Below are 17,592 nucleotides of genomic sequence, written 5' to 3' on the forward strand. Positions count from 1 at the left end.
AATTATCTCTGGTTGATTTATGGTGAATTTCCAAAGTCAGAACAGGGGATCCAGAAATCGCTCTGGCCCTGTTTCACGAAAACTTAAACATCTCATAAAATACGGCTCATATGGTCATTTCGTTTCTTTCATATGAAAAGAGACTCATCAAGATTCGATTACATAATTTATTCATTATTTAATTCCATTTCTACTATTTTTAGTGATTTTTCAAATTCACATCACTGCTGCTGTCAGCATCTATTTTAAGGTAAATTTTACCTATTTCATAGTTTTCCATGAATCAACTAGTAATTTGACATACCTTTTTTCCAAGTATAATCACGATTAGCCATGACATACGTAGCACCAATAGGACCATGATTGGCCATTCCAATGGCTAATCATTACCAAATATTTCCACATCACTTAATAACCATATCATAAGACCATATATACAAAATGATCATAATGTTATACTCAAAATATACAAGCCATTTTCGCATGGCTATACGAATATACATTACCAAAAGATACTTAATTAACAACAAGGGTCAGCCCTATACATGCCATTATCAAGTTCAACTGAATAGTACCAAAAAGTGGCTTAGATAGTGTGGATGACTTCGACTTTGACACCTTCGAGTCCGATAGCTGACGAACAAAATCTATAATACAGAGAATTTAAGCAACAGAGTAAGCGTTTCGATGCTTAGTAAGTTTATAAGTAAGGAACTCATTTGAAACAAAAACACAAAAGAAATAGCATTCATAAGGATAAATAAATGCCTATTCACAAGATCACGTATTCATTTTAATTTACACTTTTATCAATAGGTTTATACATTCGAAGTCAAACTTAACTAAATTTCATTTGATTCAATTTCATGTAGCTCGAGTGAGCTATAGACTTCATATAATCCTAAGAAATAGCCGGAAGAGCATTATTCGATTATGTAATCACAACTGACACTGTACCAAATTTTTCCAATGTATATACGATCCATACATGGTCATATTAGGGATTATGAGCACATTAATCGGAATTATTACGACAGAGTCGCACCTTTCCAAACATAAATACCTTCGAAATTTGGCTCAGATGTAACAACCAGCACAAATGCCTTCGGGACTTAACCCGGTTATAATAACCCGCACGAATGCCTTCGGGACTTAACCCAGTTTTAATAACCCGCACGAATGCCTTCGGGACTTAACCCGGTTATATTTTTTTTTCCAGCTCATAGCCTGCGGACCTTTAGTCTGGATAGATTCTATCAATATACATATCATCATTCACATTTCAACTCCAAAGTTATACTCAAATTCACATGTTCATAACACCATTACAGCTTAACTCCAAATGATCCTCACTATGAATCGCATACCTACATTAATTAATGAACAATTTTATTCAAGTGCCAACCAAAAATTTCGATTCATTTACCATATTCTTATAGGCATCTTTAATTATGTATACTAGAAGAGCCTACTTAAAAACTTACCTCAGTATATTGAAACGGTTGTGGATTGATTACTCTATTGCTTTCTCCTTTCCCCGATCTAACTTTGATCCCCCTTGCTCTTGAGCTTAATGAATACAAGTAGGAGTATTCAATATTTTTACCAATAATGTTTACTTGTTAGTTACATTCGGCAATCACATATCAAACTCATTTTACTCATGTGGCCGATTATACTTGGTTATACATACACATAATCAAAAAATAAATTCCAAAATTTTCACATCATTTATGTACTAAGCCGAATTCACTTGCCAAGTTCATATACATTCTTCAATAATTCCTTCTTTGAACAAACACATATTCGGCTAAAACAATGAAAATTTTAGCAGCTTTTAATTTAACACCTAATCAATTATAACACCTCTAAGCATTCTTTTCATTTTACCAACTCTAACCACATGTATTACTCAAGCATAACATTTTCATATTCGGCAATAGTATCAAACTTAGTAGCCGATTCTTCCCACTTTGTATCTGTGCACCTATTTGATCATTAGTTTAGTTCAAACACCCATACACCAAGATTCATCCAATTTAACAAGAAATAAAAACCTAAATCCTCAATAGCTACTATGGCCGAAAGTTCTAGTCTTCCCAAAATCAAAATTCCTAACATGGGTTACCTAAAGAACTTGGTAACTAGTTCAATTTTATCTAAAATTTCAAGAATAAACATGAATTTCATACCTTAATGAAGACTTGAAATGGCCGAATGGCTCCTTTCCTCCCAACTCCCCTTCACTTTCGGCCTTTTGGAATGAACAAGGTGAACACTTTGTTGTTTTCACCCACTTTCTATATTTTCTTTTCATTAATTCATGATATTATGCCATTTAGCTAATTAAAGTTAATAGAAAATTCATATTTTATTATATAATTTGTAGCATGGCCGGCCACTACCTACAGTTTGGCTAATTTGACATGCAAGTACAAGCACTTTCCAACATATATTAATAGGCCACTTTAGCATTTGCCTAGCACATTTCTAAGTTTTCTCATACAAGTCCTATTTAATAAATTTCACATACTATATACAAAATTTAAGCATGAATTTTTTTCACACATGCATATTCATATATAATGAGCATCAAATATGACTGTTAATTATTTTTATGACTCGGTTTTGTGGTCCCGAAACCACTTTCCAACTAGGGTCAATTTAGGGCTGTCACAATTCTCCCCCACTTAAGAAATTTTCGTCCCCGAAAATCTTACCGGTAAATAGATTTGGGTATCGTTCTTTAATAGAGTTCTCGGTTTCCCAAGTAGCTTCTTCGATCCCGTGTTTGAGCCATAACACCTTTACTAACGGAACCCTTTTGTTTTGCAACTCTTTCACCTCACGAGCTAGGATTCGAATCGGTTCTTCTTCATAACTCAAATCAGGTTGAATTTCAACCTCTGATGGATTAATTCTGTGCGATGGATCGGATCTATAACGTCGAAGCATCGAGACTTGAAAAACGTTGTGAATCTTTTCAAGTTCAGGGGGTAGAATCAATCTATATGCGACTGGCCCAATTCGTTCGGATATCTCATACGGCCCGATGAATCTCGGACTCAATTTGCCTTTATGGCCAAATCTGAGCACCTTTTTCCAAGGTGAAACTTTAAGAAACACTTTGTCTCCGACCTGATATCCAATGTATTTTCGCTTTAAATCTGCATACGACTTCTGACGATCTGAAGCTGCTTTCAGACTTTCATGGATTACTTTTACTTTCTGCTCAACATCTTTAATCAAATCAACCCCGAAGATTTTATTTTCACTAAGCTCGGTCCAAAACAACGGTGCACGGCATTTACGACCATACAAATCCTCGTAAGGTGCCATCTTAATGCTTGACTGAAAACTATTGTTGTAAGCGAATTCAATCAAAGGTAAATACCGCTCCCATGAACCACTAAACTCAAGGATGCAACATCTCAACATATCCTCGAGTATCTGAATTATCCGCTCGGATTGACCATCAGTCTGGGGATGAAAAGCGGTGCTAAAATGCAACTTGGTACCCAAAGCTTCTTGCAATTTCTTCCAAAATCGCGAGGTGAACCTCGGATCTCTATCCGACACAATAGAAATAGGTACCCCGTGTAGTCTTACAATCTGAGAAACATACAATTCAGCTAGTTTATCCAGTGAATAATCCGTACGTATGGGAATAAAATAGTCGACTTAGTCAGTCTATCAACAACAACCCAAATCGCATCTTTCTTACTTGCCGACAATGGCAACCCAGATACAAAATCCATCGTGACGCGATCCCATTTCCATTCAGGTATCATGATCGGCTGAAGTAAACCTGTAGGCACTTGATGATCCATTTTCACTTGTTGACATATTAAACACTTCGAAACAAAATCGGATATGTCTCGTTTCATACCATGCCACCAAAACTGACGTCTCAGATCGTTGTACATCTTCGTACTCCCCGGGTGAATTGACATTCGGCTACAATGAGCTTCGTTTAGAATCATCGAGATAAGTTTTGAATTTCTTGGAACACACAAACGACTTCTGAACCTCAAACAATCGTCATCATCAATTTGAAACTCTGATTCCATATTCGAAACACATTCAGCCCGTTTTGCAACCAATTCATCATCGACTTTCTGAGCTTCACGAATTTGATGAATCAACAATGGTTTGGCCTTTAATTTTGCTACTAACACATTATCGGATAGAACGGACAAGTGTACATTCATCGCTCGTAAAGCAAACAGTGATTTACGACTTAAAGCATCCGCAACCACATTAGCCTTTCCCGGGTGATAGTCAATGACAAGCTCATAATCTTTTAAAAACTCAAGCCAACATCTTTGTCGCAGATTCAAATCTCTTTGAGTCATCAAATATTTGAGACTTTTGTGATCCGAAAATACATGGCACCTCTCACCAAATAAGTAATGTCGCCATATTTTCAAAGCGAATACGATGGTAGCTAGTTCAAGATCATGGGTTGGATAATTTTTCTCATGTGGCTTCAATTGTCTCGACGTATAAGCTACAACTCGACCTTCTTGCATCAATACACAACCCAACCCGAGTAAGGATGCATCACTGTAAATGACAAACTCTTTGCTTGATTCGGGCTGCACTAGTACTGGAGCTTCAGTCAAATAAGTTTTTAGTTGATCAAAACTTTTCTGACATTTTTCTGTCCATTCAAACTTAACATCTTTCTGAAGTAGTTTTGTTATTGGTGTGGCTATCATCAAGAAACCCTTTACAAATCGTCTATAGTAACCGGCAAGTCCCAAAAAGCTCCGAACCTCAGTAATATTTCTCGGAGGCTTCCACTCAAGTATGGCTGAAATTTTGCTCGGATCAACTCGAATACCCGATGCAGATACCACATGACCCAAAAAGCTAACCTCTCTTAACCAGAACTCACAGTTACTGGACTTAGCATATAACTGCTTATCCCGTAAAATCTGTAACACTAATCCCAGGTGTTCAGCATGATCGGTTTCATTTCTCGAATAGACCAAAATATCATCGATAAACACAACTACAAACCGATCCAAATACGGTCTGAAGATCCGATTCATCAAATCCATAAATACCGCAGGGGCATTAGTGAGCCCAAACGGCATCACTAAGAACTCGTAGTGACCGTATCTCGTTCTGAAAGCAGTTTTGGGTATATCCGAATATCGAATTCGCAACTGATAATATCCCGATCTCAAATCTATCTTTGAAAATACAGAGGCTCCCTTCAGTTGATCGAACAAATCATCAATACGCGGTAACGGATATTTATTCCTTATTGTCATTTTATTCAACTGACGATAGTCAATGCACAGTCTCATGGTTCCGTCCTTCTTTTTCACAAATAATACTGGTGCACCCCAAGGTGAAAAACTCGGTCGAGCAAAACCTCTATCCGTCAACTCTTGCAACTGAGTTTTCAATTCTTTCAATTCCGTTGGTGCCATACGATACGGAGCTATCGAAATCGGTGTAGTCCCAGGTACAAGTTCAATGCCAAACTCTACCTCCCGAACAGGTGGTAACCCTGGTAATTCTTCGAGAAAAACATCTGAATATTCACAAACCACTGGTACCGATTCAAGTTTCTTTTCTGATTCTTTATTATGAAGTACGTATGCAAGATACGCTTCATACCCCTTTCTCACATATTTTTGAGCCAACATCGAGGATATTATTGCTGGTAATCCGTTCCAATTAGTAGACTCAACTCGGATTATCTCATTATTTGCACATCTCAAATCGATGGTCTTACTTTTGCAATTTATAAATGCATCATGTACGGTCAACCAATCCATCCCGAGGATAACATCAAATTCCTCAAACGGTAAAAGCATCAAATTGGCCAGAAAACAGGAACCTCGAATTACTAGGGGACATTTCTTACTCACCTTATCAACAAGCACATAATGACCCAAGGGATTCGACACTTTAATAACGAACTCAGTAGACTCAACAGGTAAAGTCTTACTGGATGCTAAAGTCTCACATATATAAGAATGAGTAGAACCAGGGTCAATCAAAGCAATCACATCAGTATCAAAGAGAGTGAATGTACCAGTAATAACATCAGGCGAAGAAGCATCCTCGCGTGCACGTATAGCATAAGCTCTAGCAGGAGCACGAGCCTCAGATCTGGTGGTAACATCTCTAGATCCTCTCTGACCGCCACTAGCATTCCCCGCATTTTTAGATGGTCTACCTCGAGCAGTAGTAGCACCCGGTTTCCCACTCTGATTTGCATTCTGTTCAGATAGTCTCGGGCAATCCTTGATAAAGTGGTCAGCTGATCCGCACTTATAACAGGAGCGGTCATGGAATCTACAACTCCCCGAATGCTATTTACCGCAATACTGGCACTCCGTCCTGTCCCGACGATCATTTCCAACACTGGCAACCGAAGTGACTTGCGTACTCACAGGGGGTCGATCACGATCTCGTCTGGAAAAGCCCAAAGTGTATTTAGATCGGCCTGGATCACTTTTAAATTTCTTCGATGATTGTTGAAAGGGCTTTCCCAAAGACCTCTTACGAAATTCTCTTGCTTCCACTTTAACTTTTCTTTTCTCCTTATTGAGCTCTTCGGCTTTGCAAGCTCGTTCAACAAGTACTACAAATTCTCTAATTTCAAGAATGCCAACATACAATTTTATATCTTCGTTCAACCCGTCCTCGAAGCGTTTACACATGATAGTCTCAGACGAAACACATTCCTGAGCGTATCTACTAAGTCTGACAAACTTTCGCTCATAATCAGTAACTGACATAGAACCCTGCTTAAGCTCAAGAAATTCTTTTCGTTTCTGATCGATGAATCTTTGACTGATATATTTCTTGCAGAACTCGGTTTGAAAGAATTCCCAAGTAACCCGTTCTCTTGGCACGACGGAAACCAAAGTATTCCACCAATAGTAGGCAGAATCACGTAACAGAGATATAGCACATTTTAAACATTCATCAGGTGTGCACGATAATTCATCGAACACACGAACGGTATTATCAAGCCAAAACTCAACCTGCTCAGCATCATCACTGTCAGTAGCCTTGAACTCAGTAGCCCCATGCTTCCGAATCCTATCAACCGGGGGCTTGTTCAACCTCGACGGGTCAACTCCAGGAGATATTACAGGTGCAGGGTTTGTATTAGTCGGGGGTGGGGTTGTGGGACAGCCGTATTTGTTCGAATATACTGATTGAACCAATCATTCATCACGCTATAAAAAGCTTGCCTAGCTTCATCATTCTGATTACTAGCAATAGGTTGAGAGTCCACCGGCGCCGTCCCATGTGCGAGAGCAGGCGCTACACTCTCAACATCATCAGCTACCGCTCGGTTTGGATCAGGATCCATTACTATAAATAAACACATTTTTAACTGTCAGAAATCACCACACTATCAGATAAACACATAATGGCATGTATAGCTATTCCCCTACGTATTACGGTAGTCCTAGAATCGACTAAACCGTAGCTCTGATACCAATTAAATGTAACACCCCGTACCCGAGGCCGTTGCCGGAGTCGAACACGAGGTGCTAACGTACTTAATTCCTTACTTAAATAGCTCATACAATTCATTTTTAAAATTTCCAGACGAGCTGGTTAACTGCATCACAGTCACTCTAAAAATCATATCTCGAGTTCCAAAGCTCGAAATCCAATTCCGTAAATTTTTCCTGAAACTAGGCTCATACATATATTTACTAATTTTTTTCTAGAATTTTTGGTAGGGCAATTAGTACAGTTTATTAGTTAAAGTCTCCCCTGTTTCAGGGTTCGACTACTCTGACCTTCATGCATTACGACTTAGATATCTACCTATACAGGGATTCAATACTTATTCCATTTGTTTCTAATGAAACTAGACTCAAAAAGGAATCTGTACATATAAAGCATGACTTCTAATATCTCTGGTTGATTTATGGTGAATTTCCAAAGTTAGAACAGGGGATCCAGAAATCGTTCTGGCCCTGTTTCACGAAAACTTAAACATCTCATAAAATACAGCTCATATGGTCGTTTCGTTTCTTTCATCTGAAAATAGACTCATCAAGATTCGATTGCATAATTTATCCATTATTTAATTCCATTTCTACTATTTTTAGTGATTTTTCAAATTCACATCACTGCTGCTGTCAGCATCTATTTTAAGGTAAATTTTACCTATTTCATAGTTTTCCATGAATCAACTAGTAATTTGACATACATTATTTCCAAGTATAATCACGATTAGCCATGACATACGTAGCACCAATAGGACCATGATTGGCCATTCCAATGGCTAATCATTACCAAACATTTCCACACCACTTAATAACCATATCATAAGACCATATATACAAAATGATCATAATGTTATACTCAAAATATACAAGCCATTTTCGCATGGCTATACGGATATACATTACCAAAAGATACTTAATTAACAACAAGGGTCAGCCCTATACATGCCATTAACAAGTTCAACTGAAGAGTACCAAAAAGTGGCTTAGATAGTGTGGATGACTTCGACTTTGACACCTCCGAGTCTGATAGCTGACGAACAAAATCTATAATACAGAGAATTTAAGCAACAGAGTAAGCGTTTCGATGCTTAGTAAGTTTATAAGTAAGGAACTCATTTGAAACAAAAACATAAAAGAAATAGCATTCATAAGGATAAATAAATGCCTATGCACAAGATCATGTATTCGTTTTAATTTACACTTTTATCAATAGGTTTATACATTCGAAGTCAAACTTAACTAAATTTCATTTGATTCAATTTCATGTAGCTCGAGTGAGCTATAGACTTCATATAATCCTAAGAAATGGCCGGAAGAGCATTATTCGATTATGTAATCACAACTGACACTGTACCAAATTTTTCCAATGTATATACGATCCATACATGGTCATATTAGGGATTATGAGCACATTAATCGGAATTATTACGACAGAGTCGCACCTTTCCAAACATAAATACCTTCGGAATTTGGCTCGGATGTAACAACCAGCACAAATGCCTTCGGGACTTAACCCAGTTATAGTAACCCGCACGAATGCCTTCGGGACTTAACCCGGTTATATTTTTTTTTCTAGCTCATAGCCTGCGGACCTTTAGTCCGGATAGATTCTATCAATATACATATCATCATTCACATTTCAACTCCAAAGTTATACTCAAATTCACATGTTCATAACACCATTACACTTAACTCCAAATGATCCTCACTATGAATCGCATACCCACATTAATTAATGAACAATTTTATTCAAGTGACAACCAAAAATTTCGATTCATTTACCATATTCTTATAGGCATCTTTAATTATGTATACTAGAAGAGCCTACTTAAAAACTTACCTCGGTATATTGAAACGGTTGTGGATTGATTACTCTATTGCTTTCTCCTTTCCCCGATCTAACTTTGATCCCCCTTGCTCTTGAGCTTAATGAATACAAGTAGAAGTATTCAATATTTTTACCAATAATGTTTACTTGTTAGTCACATTCGGCAATCACATATCAAACTCATTTTACTCATATGGCCGATTATACTTGGTCATACATACACATAATCAAAAAATAAATTCCAAAATTTTCACATCATTTATGTACTAAGCCGAATTCACTTGCCAAGTTCATATACATTCTTCAATAATTCCTTCTTTGAACAAACACATATTTGGCTAAAACAATGAAAATTTTAGCAGCTTTTAATTTAACACCTAATCAATTATAACACCTCTAAGCATTCTTTTCATTTTACCAACTCTAACCACATGCATTACTCAAGCATAACATTTTCATATTCGGCAATAGTATCAAACTTAGTAGCCGATTCTTCCCACTTTGTATCTGTGCACCTATTTGATCATTAGTTTAGTTCAAACACCCATACACCAAGATTCATCCAATTTAACATGAAACAAAAACCTAAATCCTCAATAGCTACTATGGCCGAAAGTTCTAGTCTTCCCAAAATCAAAATTCCTAACATGGGTTACCTAAAGAACTTGGTAACTAGTTCAATTTTATCTAAAATTTCAAGAATAAACATGAATTTCATACCTTAATGAAGACTTGAAATGGCCGAATGGCTCCTTTCCTCCCAACTCCCCTTCACTTTCGGCCTTTTGGAATGAACAAGGTGAACACTTTGTTGTTTTCACCCACTTTCTATATTTTCTTTTCATTAATTCATGATATTATGCCATTTAGCTAATTAAAGTTAATAGAAAACTCATATTTTATTATATAATTTGTAGCATGGCCGGCCACTACCTATAGTTTGGCTAATTTGACATGCAAGTACAAGCACTTTCCAACATATATTAATAGGCCACTTTAGCATTTGCCTAGCACATTTCTAAATTTTCTCATACAAGTCCTATTTAATAAATTTCACATACTATATACAAAATTTAAGCATGAATTTTTTTCACACATGCATATTCATATATAATGAGCATCAAATATGACTGTTAATTATTTTATGACTCGGTTTTGTGGTCCCGAAACCACTTTCCGACTAGGGTCAATTTAGGGCTGTCACAAATTCAGAATCAAAGAGACGCTATTGCTCCAAACAATTTTGGATTACACACAATTTTGGATATATTTGCATACTAATGAGGCTTTTAATTTGAGTATAGGTTATGCATCTACAGGGGGAGTGATACGAAATCAACAAGGGAATTGAATTTTGGGCTTTAATCATTTTCTAGGGATGTGTTCGGTTTTTTTATGCTGAGCTATGGGGAATCTTTGATGGGCTAAACCTTTTACAAGATTGAGGTTTAAATGGTATTTCGATTTACACTGATAGCCTTAAGGTAGTCCAGACTTTGCAAAGGAGTATTACAAATAGTTCAAGCTCAGCAATGGTTAGGCAGATCCAATAGAAGCTACAAAGCTTCTAGCATTGGGATATCAAACATGTTCCAAGGGAAGCCAATCGTAGATCGAATAGCAAAGATGGTGGCTGTAGAGATGGAGGGAGTTAATGTTTTTGTAATAGCCTAAATTTCAGCGATGTAGGAAATAGTGTTTTGAGACCACCAAATCCAGCAAATGAACTCGTAAATTATATTATTTAATATTTACGAGCCAAATGTAGCTTTTAAAAGATTTTTGAAATAATAAACTTTGTTTTATAAAGATTTATTTGGTTAAGAATTTGAGAAAAAGAGGTATTGAGATCTCGGTGTTATAGCCTAAGCCATAAATATTTTTATGAATATTTACGGAGTGTCAATAAAGTAGTATTATAAAATTTCGTCAGAAAATTTTAATGTTTCGGTAGTCAATTAGATAAAAAGGACAAAATTGAAAATGTGCAAAATTTTCTAAAGTGATTAAATAGCTTAACCATTAAATAAGGAAGGACTAAAAGGGCAAATGGACCATTTTAAAATGGCTGAGGCGGCATAGCGTAAAAAAATGAAAGATTTTTATGTGAAAAGGACAAAATTGGAATTTTAACAAAAGTTACATGGTCAAAGTTTATTTTAATGATTTCTAGTTCATTTATTCTTCAACTTTTTGTCAAAAATAACAATGGAAGAGGGTTTTGACCTGGTATTTCATATTTTAGCTTCAAGTAAGTTCAATTCTTACTTTTTCCTTGAAATTTTTATATTTTTGGACTTTTACAATTAGGTCCAACTTAGTATTCTATTAGTTTTTGATTTTGTTGAAAAATTTGGAAGTTACCATTGATAAGTTCATATGATTTTTGTTATTTGATGATGAAATTGAGATGTTAATGGATGTTTAAAGGTGTTTTATTAAAGAATTTTGGATGAAAACATGTTTTAGGGGTTAAATTGAAGAGTGTTGAATTTATGGAAAATTCTGAAATTTCATGGAATTCATGGGCTGTGATTGGTATGTATGAGAATAATTAGGCTTGGAATAATGATTAAATTGTAAGAATTTTATTTTCCGAGCCTAGGGACGAAATTGTCATGTATTAAAAGTTTAGGGGAAAATGGTAATCAACGTTTTACACTAAAACAGTTTTGAGCAGCAACAGTAGTCTAAATTTGAAAAATCACCAAAAATTATGGGAATCAAATTAGAGGATGAACAAAAAATCTTTTTGAGTCTAGTTTCTCATAGAAGAAACGATGTAAGCAATAGAATTGTAAATCATGAGATATAATAAATTTTGTGAGATAAGGTCAGAATGATTTCAGGTTCCCCTGTTCTGACTTTGGAAAATCATCAAAAATTGGAGAAAAATAATTAGGGGCTTAAAGTTATATGTTTAAATTCTTAATAAGTCTATTTTCAATAGAAACAAACGAGAATATCATCCAAATTCTGTGTTAAGAGATAATTAATTTTTAGTAAGCAAAGGTCAAAGCTGTCGAACAACATAACAGGGGTAAATTTGAAGATTTTACTATACTAATTGGATAAACTATAAATTCTGAAATTTTTATGGTAGAAAAATATATGAATCTTGTTTTAAAAACATCAAGCTGATCTTAATTTGGAGTTTTGTAGCTCTAGATAAAAATAATTTAGTGACTATGGCACGAATGGACAGCTTTGAATATACATATAAGTAAATAGTGAAATTATAGATAATGTTACTTATAAGCGTGATATATACATTAAGGATGTGAAATGGAGAGGAGGAGGAGGAAAATATATGAATGACTTGTGTATAAATTGATCACATGCCCGATTATAATCGATAAACGTTGAATTAGAAATGATATAATGTTTTATTTCAAATATTTATTATGAAATTAAGATTATCGTTATGGTATAAAAATTGAATTGTAAGTTTGTGTAACTTGAATTGTATTCTTAAATGTTTGAAATGTATGTTTGTGTGATGAAAATGTGATTTGAATGCTCTATGTATGATTATTGATGAAATGTTGATATTATTCAATAAAAAGGGAAATAAATCCCGGTTGAATGGAATGGAATTCGATGGATCACTGAAAAGGATTTGATGGTAAAAAGGATTTAGCTCGGACGGGTGATCCTGATATAATCCCTCCCGAAGAATATGTGTGAAAAGGATCTAGCCCAGACGAGTGATCCTAATATAAGCCCTCCTGAAGAATATGTGTGAAAAGGATCTAGCCCGGACGGGTGATCCTGATATAAGCCTTCCCGAAGAATATGTGTGAAATGGATTTAGCCCGGACGGGTAATCCAAAGTAAATGTGAATTTGGATTTAGCCTGGATTGGTAATCCAGACAAAGCTCTATAGAGTATTTGTCATTGCAGGGGATTTAGCCTGGACTGGTAATCCCGACAATACTCTTTGAGCATATGTTACAGGGGATTTAGCCTGGACTAGTAATCTCGCTGTAAGAAATGAGGTTCATGGGAGTGTGCTCTCTTATAGGGGATTTAGCCTGGACTGGTAATCCTGCTGTAAGAAATGAGGTTTGCGGGAGTGTGTTCTCTGAAAAGGACTTATGTATATATGTGTACGAATTGACGGTTAATGAGATTGTACACCATAAGTGTACTAAAAGAAATCCATCGAAATTCCGAGGAATTCAACAGGATAAATATGAAAAACGGTAAATACATGGAATTATGAAATTGGTGAGCGTATTCACAAGAATTTGTCGTTTGAAATTGTGATTGATAGGAAGAAATAGTGAATTGCATACTTATGTATGGTTACAAGTATTTATCTGAAATACAAGAAAATGATAGTTATTGATATATGGAGACATGAGATTATGGTATATGAACATGGAATATGTTTGATAAATATGTTCATTCATAATTATGGAATTATGTACCTCATGTGTACTATTTACATAAATATGATATTTCAAATACTTTGATGAGTAAAGCTTAAATATAAAATATCAAGACAAGTTGTTATGAAAATGTATTTAAAATGCAGAGATATGGTTGCTATATGTTATATGATTACATAATGTGAAATTGTCTATATATATGAGAAATTTAATGAAAAATGGTTCTGTAAACTCCCGTAATGCCTCGTACCTTATTCCGGCGACGAATATAGGTAGGAGGTATTACAGTTTTAGCACTTGCTCTTACAGATCTTCTAGTAATTCTTGAAAGTGACAAAGCTATTGTTGCTTTTGATTGTATTAATGTAGTATAAATTTTTAAGTTTTTTTACCACCAAAAAAAAGATTTCTAAAGTGAATTTACCTTTTTGGGTAAAATTTTTAGAGAATTTCAAAATTCATTAGTGATTTCAAGAAAGGATTTTAGTAGTTCAATTTTCCTTTTCAATTTCTATCTAAAGAGGTGGATTTTCAAAATTCCTTACAATTTTATTTCATTCAATAATCATTGTTCTACTATAAGATAAATACCTAAACTTCAAAAACATGTAATATATATTTTTAAAATTTTTATTTTATTAAAAATATTTATAAAATTTTTACAATATAATAATACACATATTGAATCTTATTTATAGAATTTATTTTTATATAATTCTTTCTTTTATAATTATTTTAATTCATAAAATTTGAATAATCTAATTTTTCTTAAAATAATTATTTATCCAAACAAAGTAATTATAACTGCTAAAATTAATTGATGAAATCTAAAAGTCTACATTTTATACTTAAAATTTAAGCATTTCAGCTTATCCTAAACAAAAATCAAATTTTAAATCTAAGGTTTTTATAGGAAATAAAATATTTAAATAAATAAATAAAAATAAATAAATTAAAAATATTCTCCATTAAGCAATAAGTAGCTATTATCTACCTATTATTTTTCACATTTTTTATAGAAAATTTCTATCATATTGTTTTTTTATTTCAATAATAAATTGAAAATCCAAATGCTTAAAAAACTTATTCCAATTACTTCTTAATTTTAAAGATCTAATTTTGTTTCTTTTTTACTTAAAAGATACAGTGCTATTACTGTTAATCATAAATCTAGTTGAAGTTTAAGGCAGTACCGCACTTATCAAAATTTTGTCCAATATTTTTTAGGCTATGGTGATATCTTTTTTTTCTAATATAATGTTTAGAATTATTCATAGTTTCTCTTCAATCCATAAATAGAAAGATAATATGCTTCAGTACACTTAAACCCACATCCTTTTGCATTGGCAATAATACCCATACTAATCGAGTTAAGATTCAATCGACAACTATCAACCATTTTACATGAATCATTTACAATCATCCAAACATTAACACTAAATTTTGTATCAACAAAAAAAAGTACACTTTGTATCATTTATAAATATTTCCTTTTCAAATTTTGTTGATATTAGATAAAAGAGGTTATGATTTGCTTTAAATTATTTCATGTGACAGCCCTAATGTGACCCTAGTCGGAAAGTGGTTTCGGGACCACAAAACCGAGTCGTAAAAATGATTAATTGTTATATTCTATGCTTATTATGTGTGTACATGCATATGTCGACGTTTCATTCCCTAATTTTGCCAATTGCATGAGAAATTATTAAATAGGGATCAATATGAGACATGGTGAAATATGATAGACTAATTTTAAATGGTTTATTAGTGCATGTCAACACAAGGGTGGACTTGCATGTCAAATTGCCCAATTTTCTTTATAGTGGCCGGCCAAGATGGGTGTTGATGGGCAAATATATATGTTTAATTAGTTATTAAAATAAGAAATGGCATTATGTGAGAAAAAAATAATATTAGTGAAATAAAGGTAAGAGTGTGTTCATCTTCCTTACCTTCTTGCAAAGCCGAAACAAAAGGGGAAAGAGGCAGGAATTTGTCTAGGGCATTCAGCTATCTTGGAGGTTAAATAAGGTAGGAGTTCATGTTATTTCTATTGATTTTTATGAGAATCTAGTAGTAGTCAAGCTCTTATTGTAACCCATATGTTGATTTTTCTTTAGTTTTGGTGACAAATTGTGCATACGGTATTATTGGATAAATGCTAAAAGGATGGTGTTTTGATATTTTGGATTGAAATATTAGAAAGGGGAAAATATGAGCTACCTAAATAGATATATGTGAATTTAAAAGATGGTATGAACAAATGTGGAGTTTTGCTAGTTTAGGATTATTCGGCCAAGTGTTTATGTGGTGGAAATTAAGTGTTAAATGGAATGAAAATGATATTATATGGGGGTATGTATATTCGGCCATATGAGTAAATATATAGATGATGTTAAATTTGATTATGTATAATGGGCCATATAGAGTACACATTGTGATATTAACTTTAATTTTCTATAATTGATCAAGTGGGTGATATTGGTTTATATGGTTGAATTTGATTTATGAATATGTACCTTGAAATAAAATATATCATCGACTATGTTACTTTGGAAGTAAGAATGCATTCGGCCTTGAGACAATTTATAAGTATTAGTTAAGGTTCTAATGTTTTGAACAAGAATGGTTGTAAGATGAAACGAAAATTATTAAAATATATATGAGTAATTAACAAGGGTGGTTGCCGTGTATATAATATTTATGTGTGTTTTATTGAAATATTTATTGGGTTAATTATAGTAATTGGATCTTAGGTGATCAATAGCCGAATGGCTTAAAGTTAGTAAAAAGCATAAGGTGAATAAAAATAAAATGTTGCCGTATGATTCTTTTGATATGAAACTATTAATGTTATGGGATATAAATAACTAGCAAGGTAATTAAACTAGTTAATTTATTTATTTAAGCTCAAGAACCTAAAGGAAAGGCGTCCAACAAGGGGAAATCGAAGGTCATCGAGTAGCCGACTTGGAATTATTTTACCCAACATAAGGTAAGTCACCAAGCATATATTTTGTATTGATCTAAATAGACATAATGTCTATGTAATTATGCCGAATGGAATGATAAATTTATATACATGTATGCATGTGGTGATGAAAGTGTTGAATGAAAAGAAAAGAGGTGAGATGTATTGAGTTGTTGATCTTGGCACTAAGTGTGCGGGTATAAACATTTATGATCATGAGATTGGCACTAAGTGTGCGGGTTTAAATTGTACAGCACTAAGTGTGCGAGTTTGATTATATAGCACTAAGTGTGCGAGTTGATTATATAGCACTGAGTGTGCGGACTTAATATATATTTTTGAATCACTATGGACACTAAGTGTGCGACATTATTGAGTTGATCACGGACAGCGGATCGGGTAAGTACCTTGAGTTCGTGACTAATAGGCGCTATGTTTATATTTGAAGTTGAGCTTGGTAAGTTTGAACCTATGTGACAATTATAATTGAAGTCACGTACATAAGATTTATCGTGGAATAGGTGAAAGGTCGTTTAGTTGTATGATTGTAACGAAAATAAAATGATGTATGAAAATGCCTCAAATATCCTATTGATTAGTATATGGAATGTGAATGCATGACTTGGTATGAGATTGAACCGATAGGTTTAAGGAACTATGGTATGGTTCGGTATGGATGGAGTAACTAGCCTCGTTCCATTTTGTTTCCTCTTGTGATAATGTTATTAATGGATGGTAGTGCATTGCTTATGACTTACTGAGTTATATACTCACTCGGTGTTTCCTTGTCACCTATTTTAGGTTTCTTGGACTCGTCTCTTTTTGCGTGATCGGGCCGTCATCGGAGTCATCACACCGGCTAGCAACTTTTGGTATCTTCTTTTTAGTCGGTCTAG

This window comes from Gossypium hirsutum, chromosome A10 (genome assembly GCF_007990345.1).
Source record: "Gossypium hirsutum isolate 1008001.06 chromosome A10, Gossypium_hirsutum_v2.1, whole genome shotgun sequence".
NCBI classification, from domain to species: domain Eukaryota; kingdom Viridiplantae; phylum Streptophyta; class Magnoliopsida; order Malvales; family Malvaceae; genus Gossypium; species Gossypium hirsutum.